Source organism: Colletes latitarsis, unplaced genomic scaffold (assembly GCF_051014445.1).
Source record: "Colletes latitarsis isolate SP2378_abdomen unplaced genomic scaffold, iyColLati1 scaffold0002, whole genome shotgun sequence".
Taxonomy (NCBI): domain Eukaryota; kingdom Metazoa; phylum Arthropoda; class Insecta; order Hymenoptera; family Colletidae; genus Colletes; species Colletes latitarsis.
Window position 1 is genome coordinate 15,743,812 of NW_027488365.1, and position 21,229 is coordinate 15,765,040.

Here is a 21,229-nt window from a genome sequence, read left to right on the forward strand (position 1 = left end):
GTCGGTCAATATTTTAGAGAATAACGCATGTTAGGTCTAGGTTAGGTCTGGGATATGCACCAAACAGGCTCATACTTTCCCATATTTCTCATACTTGGTGGCCAGATTCTGGGCCTTTTTTGGTTTCGATCACGTAGTAATGCGGTACCACACTGAAACGGTCGACTAAACCTGGTCTCGGCCAATATTTTAGAGGATAACGCATGTTAGGTCTAGCTTAGGTCTGGGATTTGCACTCATCAGGCTCATACTTTCGCATATTTCTCATACTTGATGGGCAGATTCTGGGCCTTTTTTGGTATCGACCACGTAGTAATGCGGTACCACGCCGAAACAGACCATTAAACCTGGTTTCGATCAATATTTTATAGGATAACGCATGTTAGGTCTATGTTAGGTCTGGGATTTGCTCTCATCAGGCTCATACTTTCGCATATTTCTCATACTTGATGGCCAGATCCTGGCCTTTTTCTGGTTTGGATCACGTAGTAATGTGGTACCACACTGAAACAGTCGACTAAACCTGGTCTCGGTCAATATTTTAGAGGATAACGCATGATAGGTCTTGGTTAGGTCTGGGATTTGCACTCATCAGGCTCATACTTTCGCATATTTCTCATACTTGTTGGCCAGATTCTGGGCCTTTTTTGGCTTGGATCACGTAGTAAAGTGGTACCACACTGAAACTGTCCATTAAACCTGGTTTCGATCAATATTTTAGAGGATAACGCATGTTAGGTCTATGTTAGGTTTGGGATTTGCACTCATCAGGCTCATACTTTCGCATATTTCTCATACTTGTTGGCCAGATTCTGGGCTTTTTTTGGCTTGGATCACGTAGTAATATGGTACCACACTGAAACTGTCCATTAAACCTGGTTTCGATCAATAAATTAGAGGATAACGCATGTTAGGTCTATGTTAGGTCTGGGTTTTGCTCTCATCAGGCTCATACTTTCGCATATTTCTCATACTTGATGGCCAGATTCTGGGCTTTTTTTGGTTCGGATCACGTTGCAATGTGGTACCACGCTGAAACAGTCCTTTAAATCTGGTTTCGATCAATATTTTAGAGGATAACGCAACTTAGGTCTTGGTTAGGCCTTGTATTTGCCCTCATCAGGCTCACACGTTCGCATTCTTCACATACCTGGTGAACAGATCGTGGGTTTTTTCTGGTTTGCATCACGTGGTAATGTGGTAGCACACTGAAACAGGCAATTATGCCTGGTTTCTATCAATATTTTCGAGGATAACACATGCTAGGTCTAGGTTAGGTCTGGGATTTGCTATCATCATGCTCATACTTTCGCATATTTCTCATTCTTGTTGTCCAGAACCTGGCCTTTCACTGGTTCGGATCACACAGTAATATGGTACCACACTGAAACAGTCCATTAAACCTGGTTTCGATCAATATTTTAGAGGATAACGCATGCTAGGTCTAGGTTAGGTCTGGGATTTGCACTCATCAGGCTCATACTTTCGCATATATCTCATACCTGATGACCAGATCCCGGCCCATTTCTGGTTTGGATCACGTAGTAATGTGGTACCACACTGAAACAGTCGACTAAACCTGGTCTCGGTCAATATTTTAGAGGGTAACGCATGTTAGGTCTAGGTTAGGTCTGGGATTTGCACCAAACAGGCTCATACTTTCCCATATTTCTCATACTTGATGGCCAGATTCTGGGCCTTTTTTGGTTTCGATCACGTAGTAATGCGGTACCACACTGAAACAGTCGACTAAACCTGGTCTCGGTCAATATTTTAGAGGGTAACGCATGTTAGGTCTAGCTTAGGTCTGGGATTTGCTCTCATCATGCTCATACTTTCGCATATTTCTCATTCTTGTTGGCCAGATCCTGGGCTTTCACTGGCTTGGATCACGTAGTTATGTGGTACCACACTGAAACAGTCAAATTAAACCAGGTCTCGATCAATATTTTAGAGGATAACGCATGTTAGGTCTAGGTTAGGTCTGGGATTTGCACTCATCAGGCTCATACTTTCGCATATTTCTCATACTTGGTGGCCAGATTCTGGGCTTTTTTGGCTTGGAACACGTAGTAATGTGGTACCACACTGAAACTGTCCATCAAACCTGGTTTCGATCAATATTCTACAGGATAACGCATGTTAGGTCTATGTTAGGTCTGGGATTTGCTCTTATCAGGCTCATACATTAACATTTTCCGCATACTTGTTGGCCAGATCCTGGGCTTTTTCTGGTTTGGATCAAGTGGTAATGTGGTACCACACTGAAACAGTCGACTAAACCTGGTCACGATCAATATCTTAGAGGATAACACATGCTAGGTCTAGGTTAGGTCTGGGATTTGCACTCATCAGGCTCATACTTTCGCACATTTCTCATACTTGATGGCCACATTCTGGGCCTTCTGTGGTATCGATCACGTAGTAAAGTGGTACCACACTGAAACTGTCCATTAAACCTGGTTTCGATCAATATTTTAGAGGATAACGCATGTTAGATCTATGTTAGGTCTGGGATTTGCACTCATCAGGCTCATACTTTCGCATATTTCTCATACTTGTTGGCCAGATTCTGGGCTTTTTTTGGCTTGGATCACGTAGTAATATGGTACCACACTGAAACTGTCCATTAAACCTGGTTTCGATCAATATTTTAGAGGTTAACGCATGTTAGGTCTAGGTTAGGTCTGGGATTTGCTCTCATCAGGCTCATACTTTCGCATATTTCTCATACTTGATGGCCAGATTCTGGGCTTTTTTTGGTACGGATCACGTTGCAATGTGGTACCGCGCTGAAACAGTCCTTTAAACCTGGTTTCGATCAATATTTTAGAGGATAACGCAACTTAGGTCTTGGTTAGGCCTTGTATTTGCCCTCATCAGGCTCACACGTTCGCATTCTTCACATACCTGGTGAACAGATCGTGGGTTTTTTCTGGTTTGCATCACGTGGTAATGTGGTAGCACACTGAAACAGACAATTATGCCTGGTTTCTATCAATATTTTAGAGGATAACACATGCTAGGTCTAGGTTAGGTCTGTGATTTGCTATCATCATGCTCATACTTTCGCATATTTCTCATTCTTGTTGTCCAGATCCTGGGCTTTCACTGGTTTGGATCACACAGTAATATGGTACCACACTGAAACAGTCGATTAAACCTGGTTTCGAACGATATTTTAGAGGATAACGCATGTTAGGTCTAGGTTAGGTCTCGGATTTGCACTCATCAGGCTCATACTTTCGCATATTTCTCATACTTGATGGCGTGATCCTGGCCTTTTTCTGATTTGCATCACGTTGTAATGTGGTACCACACTGAAACAGTCGACTAAACCTGGTCTCGGTCAATATTTTAGAGGATAACGCATGTTAGATCTAGGTTAGGTCTGGGATTTGCTCTCATCAGGCTCATACTTTCGCATATTTCTCGTACTTGTTGGCCAGATCCTGCGCCTTTTCTGGTTTGGATCACGTAGTAGTGTGGTACCACACTGAAACAGTCGTCTAAACCTGGTCACGATCAATATTTTAGGGGATAACGCATGTTAGGTCTAGGTTAGGTCTGGGATTTGCTCTCATCATGCTCATACTTTCGCATATTTCTCATTCTTGTTGGCCAGAGCCTGGGCTTTCACCGGTTTGGATCACGTAGTTATGTGGTACCACACTGAAACAGTCAAATTAAACCTGGTCTCGATCAATATTTTAGAGGATAACACATGTTATGTCTAGGTTAGGTCTGGGATTTGCACTCATCAGGCTCATACTTTCGCATATTTCTCATACTTGATGGCCAGATTCAGGGCTTCTTCTGGTTTGGCACACGTGGAAATGTGGTACCACACGGAAACAGACCATTAAACCTGGTTTCGATCAATATTTTAGAGGATAACACATGTTGGGTCTAGGTTAGGCCTTGGATTTGCACTCATCCGGGTCACACATTCGCATATTTCTCATACTTGATGGCCAGATCCTGGGCTTTTTCTGGTTTGGATCACGTAGTAATGTGGTACCACACTGAAACAGTCGACTAAACCTGGTCTCGGTCAATATTTTAGAGGATAACGCATGTTAGGTCTAGGTTAGGTCTGGGATTTGCACTCATCAGGCTCATACTTTCGCAAATTTCTCATACTTGCTGGCCAGATTCTTGGCTTTTTTTGGCTTGGATCACGTAGTAATATGGTACCACACTGAAACTGTCCATTAAACCTGGTTTCGATGAATATTTTAGAGGATAACGAATGTTAGGTCTATGTTAGGTCTGGGATTTGCTCTCATCAGGCTCATACTTTCGCATATTTCTCATACTTGATGGCCAGATTCTGGGCTTTTTTTGGTTCGGATCACGTTGCAATGTGGTACCACGCTGAAACAGTCCTTTAAATCTGGTTTCGATCAATATTTTAGAGGATAACGCAACTTAGGTCTTGGTTAAACCTTGTATTTGCCCTCATCAGGCTCACACGTTCGCATTCTTCACATACCTGGTGAACAGATCGTGGGTTTTTTCTGGTTTGCATCACGTGGTAATGTGGTAGCACACTGAAACAGTCGACTAAACCTGGTCTCGGTCAATATTTTAGAGGATAACGCATGTTAGGTCTAGGTTAGGTCTGGGATTTGCACTCATCAGGCTCATACTTTCGCATATTTCTCATACTTGTTGGCCAGATTCTGGGCTTTTTTTGGTTTGGATCACGTAGTAATGTGGTACCACACTGAAACAGTCGACTAAACCTGGTCACGATCAATATTTTAGAGGATAACGCATGTTAGGTCTAGGTTAGGTCTGGGATTTGCACTCATCAGGCTCATTCTTTCGCATATTTCTCATACTTGTTGGCCAGATTCTGGGCTTTTTTTGGCTTGGATCACGTAGTACCGTGGTACCACACTGAAACTGTCCATTAAACCTGGTTTCGATCAATATTTTAGAGGAAAACGCATGTTAGGTCTATGTTAGGTCAGGGATTTGCTCTCATTAGTCTCATACATTAACATTTTCCGCATACTTGCTGGCCAGATCCTGGGCTTTTTCTGGTTTGGATCAAGTGGTAATGTGGTATGACACTGAAACAGTCCATTAAACCTGGTTTCGATCAATATTTTAGAGGATAACACATTTTGGGTCAAGGTTAGGCCTTGGATTTGCACTCATCAGGGTCACACATTCGCATATTTCTCATACTTGATGGCCAGATCCTGGGCTTTTTCTGGTTTGGATCACGTAGTAATGTGGTACCACACTGAAACAGTCGACTAAACCTGGTCTCGGTCAATATTTTAGAGGATATCGCATGTTAGGTCTAGGTTAGGTCTGGGATTTGCACTCATCAGGCTCATACTTTCGCATACTTCTCATACATGTTGGCCAGACTCTGGGCTTTTTTTGTTTGGATTACGTAGTAATGTGGACCCACACTGAAACAGTCGACTAAACCTGGTCACGATCAATATTTTAGTGGATAACGCATGTTAGGTCTATGCTAGGTCCGGGATTTGCACACATCAGGCTCACACTTTCGCATTCTTCACGTACCTGTTGAACAGATCCAGGGTTATTTCTGGTTTGGGTCACGTTGTAATGTGGTACCACACTGAAACAGTCGACAAAACCTGGTCTCGGTCAATATTTTAGAGGATGACGCATGATAGGTCTAGGTTAGGTCTGGGATTTGCACTCATCAGGCTCATACTTTCGCATATTTCTCATACTTGTTGGCCAGATTCTGGGCCTTTTTTGGCTTGGATCACGTAGTAAAGTGGTACCACACTGAAACTGTCCATTAAACCTGGTTTCGATCAATATTTTAGAGGATAACGCATGTTAGGTCTATGTTAGGTCTGGGATTTGCACTCATCAGGCTCATACTTTCGCATATTTCTCATACTTGTTGGCCAGATTCTGGGCTTTTTTTGGCTTGGATCACGTAGTAATATGGTACCACACTGAAACTGTCCATTAAACCTGGTTTCGATCAATATATTAGAGGTTAACGCATGTTAGGTCTTGGTTAGGCCTTGTATTTGCCCACATCAGGCTCACAGGTTCGCATTCTTCACATACCTGGTGAACAGATCGTGGGTTTTTTCTGGTTTGCATCACGTGGTAATGTGGTAGCACACTGAAACAGACAATTATGCCTGGTTTCTATCAATATTTTAGAGGATAACACATGCTAGGTCTAGGTTAGGTCTGGGATTTGCTATCATCATGCTCATACTTTCGCATATTTCTCATTCTTGTGGTCCAGATCCTGGGCTTTCACTGGTTTGGATCACACAGTAATATGGTACCACACTGAAACTGTCGATTAAACCTGGTTTCGAACGATATTTTAGAGGATAACGCATGTTAGGTCTAGGTTAGGTCTCGGATTTGCACTCATCAGGCTCATACTTTCGCATATTTCTCATACTTGATGGCCAGATCCTGGCCTTTTTCTGGTTTGGATCACGTAGTAATGTGGTACCACACTGAAACTGTTCGTTAAACCTGGTTTCGATCAATATTTTAGAGGATAACGCATGTTAGGTCTATGTTAGGTCTGGGATTTGCACTCATCAGGCTCATACTTTCGCATATTTCTCATAGTTGTTGGCCAGATGCTGGGCTTTTTTTGGCTTGGATCACGTAGTAATATGGTACCACACTGAAACAGTCAAATTAAACCTGGTCTCGGTCAATATTTTAGAGGATAACGCATGTTAGGTCTAGGTTAGGTCTGGGATTTGCTCTCATCGTGCTTATACTTTCGCATATTTGTCATTCTTGTTGGCCAGATCCTGGGCTTTCACTGGTTTGGATCACGTAGTTATGTGGTACCACACTGAAACAGTCAAATTAAACCTGGTCTCGATCAATATTCTAGAGGATAACACATGTTATGTCTAGGTTAGGTCAGGGATATGCACTCATCAGGCTCATACTTTCGCATATTTCTCATACTTGATGGCCAGATTCAGGGCTTTTTCTGGTTTGGAACACGTGGAAATGTGGTACCACACGGAAACAGACCATTAAACCTTGTTTCGATCAATATTTTAGAGGATAACACATGTTAGGTCTTGGTTAGGTCTGGGATTTGCACTCATCAGGTTTATACTTTCGCATACTTCTCATACATGTTGGCCAGACTCTGGGCTTTTTTTGGTTTGGATCACGTAGTAATGTAGCACCACACTGAAACAGTCGACTAAACCTGGTCACGATCAATATTTTAGTGGATAACGCATGTTAGGTCTATGTTAGGTCCGGGATTTGCACACATCAGGCTCACACTTTCGCATTCTTCAAGTACCTGTTGAACAGATCCAGGGTTATTTCTGGTTTGGGTCACGTTGTAATGTGGTACCACACTGAAACAGTCGACTAAACCTGGTCTCGGTCAATATTTTAGAGGATGACGCATGATAGGTCTAGGTTAGGTCTGGGATTTGCACTCATCAGGCTCATACTTTCGCATATTTCTCATACTTGTTGGCCAGATTCTGGGCCTTTTTTGGCTTGGATCACGTAGTAAAGTGGTACCACACTGAAACTGTTCATTAAACCTGGTTTCGATCAATATTTTAGAGGATAACGCATGTTAGGTCTATGTTAGGCCTGGGATTTGCACTCATCAGGCTCATACTTTCGCATATTTCTCATAGTTGTTGGCCAGATGCTGGGCTTTTTTTGGCTTGGATCACGTAGTAATATGGTACCACACTGAAACAGTCAAATTAAACCTGGTCTCGGTCAATATTTTAGAGGATAACGCATGTCAGGTCTAGGTTAGGTCTGGGATTTGCACTCATCAGGCTCATTCTTTCGCATATTTCTCATACTTGTTGGCCAGATTCTGGGCTTTTTCTGGTTTGGATCAAGTGGTAATGTGGTATCACACTGAAACAGTCCATTAAACCTGGTTTCGATCAATATTTTAGAGGATAACGCATGTTAGGTCTAGGTTAGGTCTGGGATTTGCACTCATCAGGCTCATACTTTCGCATATTTCTCATACTTGATGACCAGATCCTGGGCTTTTTCTGGTTTGGATCACGTAGTAATCTGGTACCACACTGAAACAGTCGACTAAACCTGGTGTCGGTCAATATATTAGAGAATAACGCATGTTAGGTCTAGGTTAGGTCTGGGATTTGCACCAAACAGGCTCATACTTTCCCATATTTCTCATACTTGATGGCCAGATTCTGGGCCTTTTTTGGTTTCGATCACGTAGTAATGCGGTACCACACTGAAACAGTCGACTAAACCAGGTCTCGGTCAATATTTTAGAGGATAGCGCATGTTAGGTCTAGCTTAGGTCTGGGATTTGCACACATCAGGCTCATACTTTCGCATATTTCTCATACTTGATGGCAAGATTCTGGGCCTTTTTTGGTATCGATCACGTAGTAATGCGGTACCACGCTGAAACAGACCATTAAACCTGATTTCGATCAATATTTTATAGGATAACGCATGTTAGGTCTATGTTAGGTCTGGGATTTGCTCTCATCAGGCTCATACTTTCGCATATTTCTCATACTTGATGGCCAGATCCTGGCCTTTTTCAGGTATGGATCACGTAGTAATGTGGTACCACACTGAAACAGTCGACTAAACCTGGTCTCGGTCAATATTTTAGAGGATAACGCATGATAGGTCTAGGTTAGGTCTGGGATTTGCACTCATCAGGCTCATACTTCCGCATATTTCTCATACTTGTTGGCCAGATTCTGGGCTTTTTCTGGTTTGGATCAAGTGGTAATGTGGTATCACACTGAAACAGTCCATTAAACCTGGTTTCGATCAATATTTTAGAGGATAACGCATGTTAGGTCTAGGTTAGGTCTGGGATTTGCACTCATCAGGCTCATACTTTCGCATATTTCTCATACTTGATGACCAGATCCTGGGCTTTTTCTGGTTTGGATCACGTAGTAATCTGGTACCACACTGAAACAGTCGACTAAACCTGGTGTCGGTCAATATATTAGAGAATAACGCATGTTAGGTCTAGGTTAGGTCTGGGATTTGCACCAAACAGGCTCATACTTTCCCATATTTCTCATACTTGATGGCCAGATTCTGGGCTTTTTTTGGTTCGGATCACGTTGCAATGTGGTACCACGCTGAAACAGTCCTTTAAACCTGGTTTCGATCAATATTTTAGAGGATAACGCCACTTAGGTCTTGGTTAGGCCTTGTATTTGCCCTCATCAGGCTCACACGTTCGCATTCTTCACATACCTGGTGAACAGATCGTGGGTTTTTTCTGGTTTGCATCACGTGGTAATGTGGTAGCACACTGAAACAGGCAATTATGCCTGGTTTCTATCAATATTTTCGAGGATAACACATGCTAGGTCTAGGTTAGGTCTGGGATTTGCTATCATCATGCTCATACTTTCGCATATTTCTCATTCTTGTTGTCCAGATCCTGGGCTTTCACTGGTTTGGATCACGTAGTAATGTGGTACCACACTGAAACAGTCGACTAAACCTGGTCTCGGTCGATATTTTAGAGGATAACGCATGTTAGGTCTAGGTTAGGTCTGGGATTTGCACTCATCAGGCTCATACTTTCGCATACTTCTCATACATGTTGGCCAGACTCTGGGCTTTTTTTGGTTTGGATCACGTAGTAATGTAGCACCACACTGAAACAGTCGACTAAACCTGGTCACGATCAATATTTTAGTGGATAACGCATGTTAGGTCTATGTTAGGTCCGGGATTTGCACACATCAGGCTCACACTTTCGCATTCTTCAAGTACCTGTTGAACAGATCCAGGGTTATTTCTGGTTTGGGTCACGTTGTAATGTGGTACCACACTGAAACAGTCGACTAAACCTGGTCTCGGTCAATATTTTAGAGGATGACGCATGATAGGTCTAGGTTAGGTCTGGGATTTGCACTCATCAGGCTCATACTTTCGCATATTTCTCATACTTGTTGGCCAGATTCTGGGCCTTTTTTGGCTTGGATCACGTAGTAAAGTGGTACCACACTGAAACTGTTCACTAAACCTGGTTTCGATCAATATTTTAGAGGATAACGCATGTTAGGTCTATGTTAGGTCTGGGATTTGCACTCATCAGGCTCATACTTTCGCATATTTCTCATAGTTGTTGGCCAGATGCTGGGCTTTTTTTGGCTTGGATCACGTAGTAATATGGTACCACACTGAAACAGTCAAATTAAACCTGGTCTCGGTCAATATTTTAGAGGATAACGCATGTTAGGTCTAGGTTAGGTCTGGGATTTGCACTCATCAGGCTCATTCTTTCGCATATTTCTCATACTTGTTGGCCAGATTCTGGGCTTTTTCTGGTTTGGATCAAGTGGTAATGTGGTATCACACTGAAACAGTCCATTAAACCTGGTTTCGATCAATATTTTAGAGGATAACGCATGTTAGGTCTAGGTTAGGTCTGGGATTTGCACTCATCAGGCTCATACTTTCGCATATTTCTCATACTTGATGACCAGATCCTGGGCTTTTTCTGGTTTGGATCACGTAGTAATCTGGTACCACACTGAAACAGTCGACTAAACCTGGTGTCGGTCAATATATTAGAGAATAACGCATGTTAGGTCTAGGTTAGGTCTGGGATTTTCACCAAACAGGCTCATACTTTCCCATATTTCTCATACTTGATGGCCAGATTCAGGGCTTTTTCTGGTTTGGAACACGTGGTAATGTGGTACCACACTGAAACTGTCCATTAAACCTGGTTTCGATCAATATTTTAGAGGATAACACATGTTATGTCTAGGTTAGGTCTGGGATTTGCACTCATCAGGCTCATACTTTCGCATATTTCTCATACTTGATGGCCAGATCCTGGGCTTTTTCTGGTTTGGATCACGTAGTAATGAGGTACCACACTGAAACAGTCGACTAAACCTGGTCTCGGTCAATATTTCAGAGGATAACGCATGTTAGGTCTAGGTTAGGTCTGGGATTTGCACTCATCAGGCTCATACTTTCGCAAATTTCTCATACTTGCTGGCCAGATTCTTGGCTTTTTTTGGCTTGGATCACGTAGTAATATGGTACCACACTGAAACTGTCCATTAAACCTGGTTTCGATCAATATTTTAGAGGATAACGAATGTTAGGTCTATGTTAGGTCTGGGATTTGCTCTCATCAGGCTCATACTTTCGCATATTTCTCATACTTGATGGCCAGATTCTGGGCTTTTTTTGGTTCGGATCAGGTTGCAATGTGGTACCACGCTGAAACAGTCCTTTAAACCTGGTTTCGATCAATATTTTAGAGGATAACGCAACTTAGGTCTTGGTTAGGCCTTGTATTTGCCCTCATCAGGCTCACACGTTCGCATTCTTCACATACCTGGTGAACAGATCGTGGGTTTTTTCTGGTTTGCATCACGTGGTAATGTGGTAGCACACTGAAGCAGGCAATTATGCCTGGTTTCTATCAATATTTTCGAGGATAACACATGCTAGGTCTAGGTTAGGTCTGGGATTTGCTATCATCATGCTCATACTTTCGCATATTTCTCATTCTTGTTGTCCAGATCCTGGGCTTTCACTGGTTTGGATCACACAGTAATATGGTACCACACTGAAACAGTCGATTAAACCTGGTTTCGATCGATATTTTAGAGGATAACGCATGTTAGGTCTAGGTTAGGTCTGGGATTTGAACCCACCAGGCTCATACTTTCGCATATTTCTCATACTTGATGGCCAGATTCTGGGCTTTTTTTGGTTCGGATCAGGTTGCAATGTGGTACCACACTGAAACTGTCCATTAAACCTGGTTTCGATCAATATTTTAGAGGAAAACGCATGTTAGGTCTATGTTAGGTCTGGGATTTGCTCTCATTAGTCTCATACATTAACATTTTCCGCATACTTGCTGGCCAGATCCTGGGCTTTTTCTGGTTTGGATCAAGTGGCAATGTGGTATGACACTGAAACAGTCCATTAAACCTGGTTTCGATCAATATTATAGAGGATAACGCATGTTAGGTCTATGTTAGGTCTGGGATTTGCACTCATCAGGCTCATACTTTCGCATATTTCTCATACTTGTTGGCCAGATTCTGGGCTTTTTTTGGCTTGGATCACGTAGTAATATGGTACCCCCCTGAAACTGTCCATTAAACCTGGTTTCGATCAATATTTTAGAGGTTAGCGCATGTTAGGTCTAGGTTAGGTCTGGGATTTGCTCTCATCAGGCTCATACTTTCGCATATTTCTCATACTTGATGGCCAGATTCTGGGCTTTTTTTGGTTCGGATCACGTTGCAATGTGGTACCGCGCTGAAACAGTCCTTTAAACCTGGTTTCGATCAATATTTTAGAGGATAACGCAACTTAGGTCTTGGTTAGGCCTTGTATTTGCCCTCATCAGGCTCACACGTTCGCATTCTTCACATACCTGGTGAACAGATCGTGGGGTTTTTCTGGTTTGCATCACGTGGTAATGTGGTAGCACACTGAAACAGACAATTATGCCTGGTTTCTATCAATATTTTAGAGGATAACACATGCTAGGTCTAGGTTAGGTCTGGGATTTGCTATCATCATGCTCATACTTTCGCATATTTCTCATTCTTGTTGTCCAGATCCTGGGCTTTCACTGGTTTGGATCACATAGTAATATGGTACCACACTGAAACAGTCGATTAAACCTGGTTTCGAACGATATTTTAGAGGATAACGCATGATAGGTCTAGGTTAGGTCTCGGATTTGCACTCATCAGGCTCATACTTTCGCATATTTCTCATACTTGATGGCCAGATCCTGGGCTTTCACTGGTTTGGATCACGTAGTTATGTGGTACCACAGTGAAACAGTCAAATTAAACCTGGTCTCGATCAATATTTTAGAGGATAACACATGTTATGTCTAGGTTAGGTCAGGGATTTGCACTCATCAGGCTCATACTTTCGCATATTTCTCATACTTGATGGCCAGATTCAGGGCTTTTTCTGGTTTGGAACACGTGGAAATGTGGTACCACACGGAAACAGACCATTAAACCTGGCTTCGATCAATATTTTAGAGGATAACACATGTTGGGTCTAGGTTAGGCCTTGGGTTTGCACTCATCAGGGTCACACATTCGCATATTTCTCATACTTGATGGCCCGATCCTGGGCTTTCACTGGTTTGGATCACGTAGTTATGTGGTACCACACTGAACCAGTCAAATTAAACCCGGTCTCGATCAATATTTTAGAGGATAACACATGTTATGTCTAGGTTAGGTCTGGGATTTGCACTCATCAGGCTCATACTTTCGCATATTTCTCATACTTGATGGCCAGATTCAGGGCTTCTTCTGGTTTGGAACACGTGGAAATGTGGTACCACACGGAAACAGACCATTAAACCTGGTTTCGATCAATATTTTAGAGGATAACACATGTTGGGTCTAGGTTAGGCCTTGGATTTGCACTCATCAAGGTCACACATTCGCATATTTCTCATACTTGATGGCCAGATCCTGGGCTTTTTCTGGTTTGGATCACGTAGTAATGTGGTACCACACTGAAACAGTCGACTAAACCTGGTCTCGGTCAATATTTTAGAGGATATCGCATGTTAGGTCTAGGTTAGGTCTGGGATTTGCACTCATCAGGCTCATACTTTCGCATACTTCTCATACATGTTGGCCAGACTCTGGGCTTTTTTTGGTTTGGATTACGTAGTAATGTGGACCCACACTGAAACAGTCGACTAAACCTGGTCACGATCAATATTTTAGTGGATAACGCATGTTAGGTCTATGTTAGGTCCGGGATTTGCACACATCAGGCTCACACTTTCGCATTCTTCACGTACCTGTTGAACAGATCCAGGGTTATTTCTGGTTTGGATCACGTTGTAATGTGGTACCACACTGAAACAGTCGACTAAACCTGGTCTCGGTCAATATTTTAGAGGATGACGCGTGATAGGTCTAGGTTAGGTCTGGGATTTGCACTCATCAGGCTCATACTTTCGCATATTTCTCATACTTGTTGGCCAGATTCTGGGCCTTTTTTGGCTTGGATCACGTAGTAAAGTGGTGCCACATTGAAACTGTCCATTAAACCTGGTTTCGATCAATATTTTAGAGGATAACGCATGTTAGGTCTATGTTAGGTCTGGGATTTGCACTCATCAGGCTCATACTTTCGCATATTTCTCATACTTGTTGGCCAGATTCTGGGCCTTTTTTGGCTTGGATCACGTAGTAATATGGTACCACACTGAAACTGTCCATTAAACCTGGTTTCGATCAATATATTAGAGGTTAACGCATGTTAGGTCTAGGTTAGGTCTGGGATTTGCTCCCATCAGGCTCATACTTTCGCATATTTCTCATACTTGCTGGCCAGATTCTGGGCTTTTTTTGGTTCGGATCACGTTGCAATGTGGTACCACGCTGAAACAGTCCTTTAAACCTGGTTTCGATCAATATTTTAGAGGATAACGCAACTTAGGTCTTGGTTAGGCCTTGTATTTGCCCTCATCAGGCTCACACGTTCGCATTCCTCACATACCTGGTGAACAGATCGTGGGTTTTTTCTGGTTTGCATCACGTGGTAATGTGGTAGCACACTGAAACAGACAATTATGCCTGGTTTCTATCAATATTTTAGAGGATAACACATGCTAGGTCTAGGTTAGGTCTGGGATTTGCTATCATCATGCTCATACTTTCGCATATTTCTCATTCTTGTTGTCCAGATCCTGGGCTTTCACTGGTTTGGATCACACAGTAATATGGTACCACACTGAAACAGTCGATTAAACCTGGTTTCGAACGATATTTTAGAGGATAACGCATGATAGGTCTAGGTTAGGTCTCGGATTTGCACTCATCAGGCTCATACTTTCGCATATTTCTCATACTTGATGGCCAGATCCTGGCCTTTTTCTGGTTTGGATCACGTTGTAATGTGGTACCACACTGAAACAGTCGACTAAACCTGGTCTCGGTCAATATTTTAGAGGATAACGCATGTTAGATCTAGGTTAGGTCTGGGATTTGCTCTCATCAGGCTCATACTTTCGCATATTTCTCGTACTTGATGGCCAGATCCTGCGCCTTTTCTGGTTTGGATCACGTAGTAATGTGGTACCACACTGAAACAGTCGTCTAAACCTGGTCACGATCAATATTTTAGGGGATAACGCATGTTAGGTCTAGGTTAGGTCTGGGATTTGCTCTCATCATGCTCATACTTTCGCATATTTCTCATTCTTGTTGGCCAGATCCTGGGCTTTCACCGGTTTGGGTCACGTAGTTATGTGGTACCACACTGAAACAGTCAAATTAAACCTGGTCTCGATCAATATTTTAGAGGATAACACATGTTATGTCTAGGTTAGGTCTGGGATTTGCACTCATCAGGCTCATACTTTCGCATATTTCTCATACTTGATGGCCAGATTCAGGGCTTCTTCTGGTTTGGAACACGTGGAAATGTGGTACCACACGGAAACAGACCATTAAACCTGGTTTCGATCAATATTTTAGAGGATAACACATGTTGGGTCTAGGTTAGGCCTTGGATTTGCACTCATCAGGGTCACACATTCGCATATTTCTCATACTTGATGGCCAGATCCTGGGCTTTTTCTGGTTTGGATCACGTAGTAATGTGGTACCACACTGAAACAGTCGACTAAACCTGGTCTCGGTCAATATTTTAGAGGATATCGCATGTTAGGTCTAGGTTAGGTCTGGGATTTGCACTCATCAGGCTCATACTTTCGCATACTTCTCATACATGTTGGCCAGACTCTGGGCTTTTTTTGGTTTGGATTACGTAGTAATGTGGACTCACACTGAAACAGTCGACTAAACCTGGTCACGATCAATATTTTAGTGGATAACGCATGTTAGGTCTATGTTAGGTCCGGGATTTGCACACATCAGGCTCATACTTTCGCATATTTCTCATACTTGTTGGCCAGATTCTGGGCCTTTTTTGGCTTGGATCACGTAGTAATATGGTACCACGCTGAAACAGTCCTTTAAACCTGGTTTCGATCAATATTTTAGAGGATAACGCAACTTAGGTCTTGGTTAGGCCTTGTATTTGCCCTCATCAGGCTCACACGTTCGCATTCTTCACATACCTGGTGAACAGATCGTCGGTTTTTTCTGGTTTGCATCACGTGGTAATGTGGTAGCACACTGAAACAGACAATTATGCCTGGTTTCTATCAATATTTTAGAGGATAACACATGCTAGGTCTAGGTTAGGTCTGGGATTTGCTATCATCATGCTCATACTTTCGCATATTTCTCATTCTTGTGGTCCAGATCCTGGGCTTTCACTGGTTTGGATCACACAGTAATATGGTACCACACTGAAACAGTCGATTAAACCTGGTTTCGATCGATATTTTAGAGGATAACGCATGTTAGGTCTAGGTTAGGTCTCGGATTTGCACTCATCAGGCTCATACTTTCGCATATTTCTCATACTTGATGGCCAGATCCTGGCCTTTTTCTGGTTTGGATCACGTAGTAATGTGGTACCACACTGAAACAGTCGACTAAACCTGGTCTCGGTCAATATTTTAGAGGATAACGCATGTTAGGTCTAGGTTAGGTCTGGGATTTGCTCTCATCAGGCTCATACTTTCGCATATTTCTCGTACTTGTTGGCCAGATCCTGCGCCTTTTCTGGTTTGGATCACGTAGTAATGTGGTACCACACTGAAACAGTCGACTAAACCTGGTCACGATCAATATTTTAGAGGATAACGCATGTTAGGTCTAGGTTAGGTCTGGGATTTGCTCTCATCATGCTTATACTTTCGCATATTTGTCATTCTTGTTGGCCAGACACTGGGCTTTCACTGGTTTGGATCACGTAGTTATGTGGTACCACACTGAAACAGTCAAATTAAACCTGGTCTCGATCAATATTTTAGAGGATAACACATGTTATGTCTAGGTTAGGTCAGGGATTTGCACTCATCAGGCTCATACTTTCGCATATTTCTCATACTTGATGGCCAGATTCAGGGCTTTTTCTGGTTTGGAACACGTGGAAATGTGGTACCACAAGGAAACAGACCATTAAACCTGGTTTCGATCAATATTTTAGAGGATAACACATGTTGGGTCTAGGTTAGGCCTTGGGTTTGCACTCATCAGGGTCACACATTCGCATATTTCTCATACTTGATGGCCAGATCCTGGGCTTTTTCTGGTTTGGATCACGTAGTAATGTGGTACCACACTGAAACAGTCGATTAAACCTGGTTTCGAACGATATTTTAGAGGATAACGCATGATAGGTCTAGGTTAGGTCTCGGATTTGCACTCATCGGGCTCATACTTTCGCATATTTCTCATACTTGATGGCCAGATCCTGGCCTTTTTCTGGTTTGGATCACGTTGTAATGTGGTACCACACTGAAACAGTCGACTAAACCTGGACTCGGTCAATATTTTAGAGGATAACGCATGTTAGATCTAGGTTAGGTCTGGGATTTGCTCTCATCAGGCTCATACTTTCGCATATTTCTCGTACTTGATGGCCAGATCCTGCGCCTTTTCTGGTTTGGATCACGTAGTAATGTGGTACCACACTGAAACAGTCGTCTAAACCTGGTCACGATCAATATTTTAGGGGATAACGCATGTTAGGTCTAGGTTAGGTCTGGGATTTGCTCTCATCATGCTCATACTTTCGCATATTTCTCATTCTTGTTGGCCAGATCCTGGGCTTTCACCGGTTTGGGTCACGTGGTTATGTGGTACCACACTGAAACAGTCAAATTAAACCTGGTCTCGATCAATATTTTAGAGGATAACACATGTTATGTCTAGGTTAGGTCTGGGATTTGCACTCATCAGGCTCATACTTTCGCATATTTCTCATACTTGATGGCCAGATTCAGGGCTTCTTCTGGTTTGGAACACGTGGAAATGTGGTACCACACGGAAACAGACCATTAAACCTGGTTTCGATCAATATTTTAGAGGATAACACATGTTGGGTCTAGGTTAGGCCTTGGATTTGCACTCATCAGGGTCACACATTCGCATATTTCTCATACTTGATGGCCAGATCCTGGGCTTTTTCTGGTTTGGATCACGTAGTAATGTGGTACCACACTGAAACAGTCGACTAAACCTGGTCTCGGTCAATATTTTAGAGGATATCGCATGTTAGGTCTAGGTTAGGTCTGGGATTTGCACTCATCAGGCTCATACTTTCGCATACTTCTCATACATGTTGGCCAGACTCTGGGCTTTTTTTGGTTTGGATTACGTAGTAATGTGGACCCACACTGAAACAGTCGACTAAACCTGGTCACGATCAATATTTTAGTGGATAACGCATGTTAGGTCTATGTTAGGTCCGGGATTTGCACACATCAGGCTCATACTTTCGCATATTTCTCATACTTGTTGGCCAGATTCTGGGCCTTTTTTGGCTTGGATCACGTAGTAATATGGTACCACGCTGAAACAGTCCTTTAAACCTGGTTTCGATCAATATTTTAGAGGATAACGCAACTTAGGTCTTGGTTAGGCCTTGTATTTGCCCTCATCAGGCTCACACGTTCGCATTCTTCACATACCTGGTGAACAGATCGTCGGTTTTTTCTGGTTTGCATCACGTGGTAATGTGGTAGCACACTGAAACAGACAATTATGCCTGGTTTCTATCAATATTTTAGGGGATAACACATGCTAGGTCTAGGTTAGGTCTGGGATTTGCTATCATCATGCTCATACTTTCGCATATTTCTCATTCTTGTGGTCCAGATCCTGGGCTTTCACTGGTTTGGATCACACAGTAATATGGTACCACACTGAAACAGTCGATTAAACCTGGTTTCGATCGATATTTTAGAGGATAACGCATGTTAGGTCTAGGTTAGGTCTCGGATTTGCACTCATCAGGCTCATACTTTCGCATATTTCTCATACTTGATGGCCAGATCCTGGCCTTTTTCTGGTTTGGATCACGTAGTAATGTGGTACCACACTGAAACAGTCGACTAAACCTGGTCTCGGTCAATATTTTAGAGGATAACGCATGTTAGGTCTAGGTTAGGTCTGGGATTTGCTCTCATCAGGCTCATACTTTCGCATATTTCTCGTACTTGTTGGCCAGATCCTGCGCCTTTTCTGGTTTGGATCACGTAGTAATGTGGTACCACACTGAAACAGTCGACTAAACCTGGTCACGATCAATATTTTAGAGGATAACGCATGTTAGGTCTAGGTTAGGTCTGGGATTTGCTCTCATCATGCTTATACAAACGCATATTTGTCATTCTTGTTGGCCAGATCCTGGGCTTTCACTGGTTTGGATCACGTAGTTATGTGGTACCACACTGAAACAGTCAAATTAAACCTGGTCTCGATCAATATTTTAGAGGATAACACATGTTATGTCTAGGTTAGGTCAGGGATTTGCACTCATCAGGCTCATACTTTCGCATATTTCTCATACTTGATGGCCAGATTCAGGGCTTTTTCTGGTTTGGAACACGTGGAAATGTGGTACCACAAGGAAACAGACCATTAAACCTGGTTTCGATCAATATTTTAGAGGATAACACATGTTGGGTCTAGGTTAGGCCTTGGGTTTGCACTCATCAGGGTCACACATTCGCATATTTCTCATACTTGATGGCCATATCCTGGGCTTTTTCTGGTTTGGATCACGTAGTAATGTGGTACCACACTGAAACAGTCGACTAAACCTGGTCTCGGTCAATATTTTAGAGGATAACGCATGTTAGGTCTAGGTTAGGTCTGGGATTTGCACTCATCAGGCTCATTCTTTCGCATATTTCTCATACTTGTTGGCCAGATTCTGGGCTTTTTTTGGCTTGGATCACGTAGTACTGTGGTACCACACCGAAACTGTCCATTAAACCTGGTTTCGATCAATATTTTAGAGGAAAACGCATGTTAGGTCTATGTTAGGTCTGGGATTTGCTCTCATCAGGCTCATACATTAACATTTTCCGCATACTTGTTGGCCAGATCCTGGGCTTTTTCTGGTTTGGATCAAGTGGTAATGTGGTATGACACTGAAACAGTCCATTAAACCTGGTTTCGATCAATATTTTAGAGGATAACACATGTTGGGTCTAGGTTAGGCCTTGGATTTGCACTCATCAGGGTCATACATTCGCATATTTCTCATACTTGATGGCCATATCCTGGGTTTTTTCTGGTTTGGATCACGTAGTAAAGTGGTGCCACATTGAAACTGTCCATTAAACCTGGTTTCGATCAATATTTTAGAGGATAACGCATGTTAGGTCTATGTTAGGTCTGGGATTTGCACTCATCAGGCTCATACTTTCGCATATTTCTCATACTTGTTGGCCAGATTCTGGGCCTTTTTTGGCTTGGATCACGTAGTAATATGGTACCACACTGAAACTGTCCATTAAACCTGGTTTCGATCAATATATTAGAGGTTAACGCATGTTAGGTCTAGGTTAGGTCTGGGATTTGCTCCCATCAGGCTCATACTTTCGCATATTTCTCATACTTGCTGGCCAGATTCTGGGCTTTTTTTGGTTCGGATCACGTTGCAATGTGGTACCACGCTGAAACAGTCCTTTAAACCTGGTTTCGATCAATATTTTAGAGGATAACGCAACTTAGGTCTTGGTTAGGCCTTGTATTTGCCCTCATCAGGCTCACACGTTCGCATTCCTCACATACCTGGTGAACAGATCGTGGGTTTTTTCTGGTTTGCATCACGTGGTAATGTGGTAGCACACTGAAACAGACAATTATGCCTGGTTTCTATCAATATTTTAGAGGATAACACAAGCTAGGTCTAGGTTAGGTCTGGGATTTGCTATCATCATGCTCATACTTTCGCATATTTCTCATACTTGATGGCCAGATCCTGGGCTTTTTCTGGTTTGGATCACGTAGTAATGTGGTACCACACTGAAACAGTCGACTAAACCTGGTTTCGAACGATATTTTAGAGGATAACGCATGATAGGTCTAGGTTAGGTCTCGGATTTGCACTCATCGGGCTCATACTTTCGCATATTTCTCATACTTGATGGCCAGATCCTGGCCTTTTTCTGGTTTGGATCACGTTGTAATGTGGTACCACACTGAAACAGTCGACTAAACCTGGTCTCGGTCAATATTTTAGAGGATAACGCATGTTAGATCTAGGTTAGGTCTGGGATTTGCTCTCATCAGGCTCATACTTTCGCATATTTCTCGTACTTGAT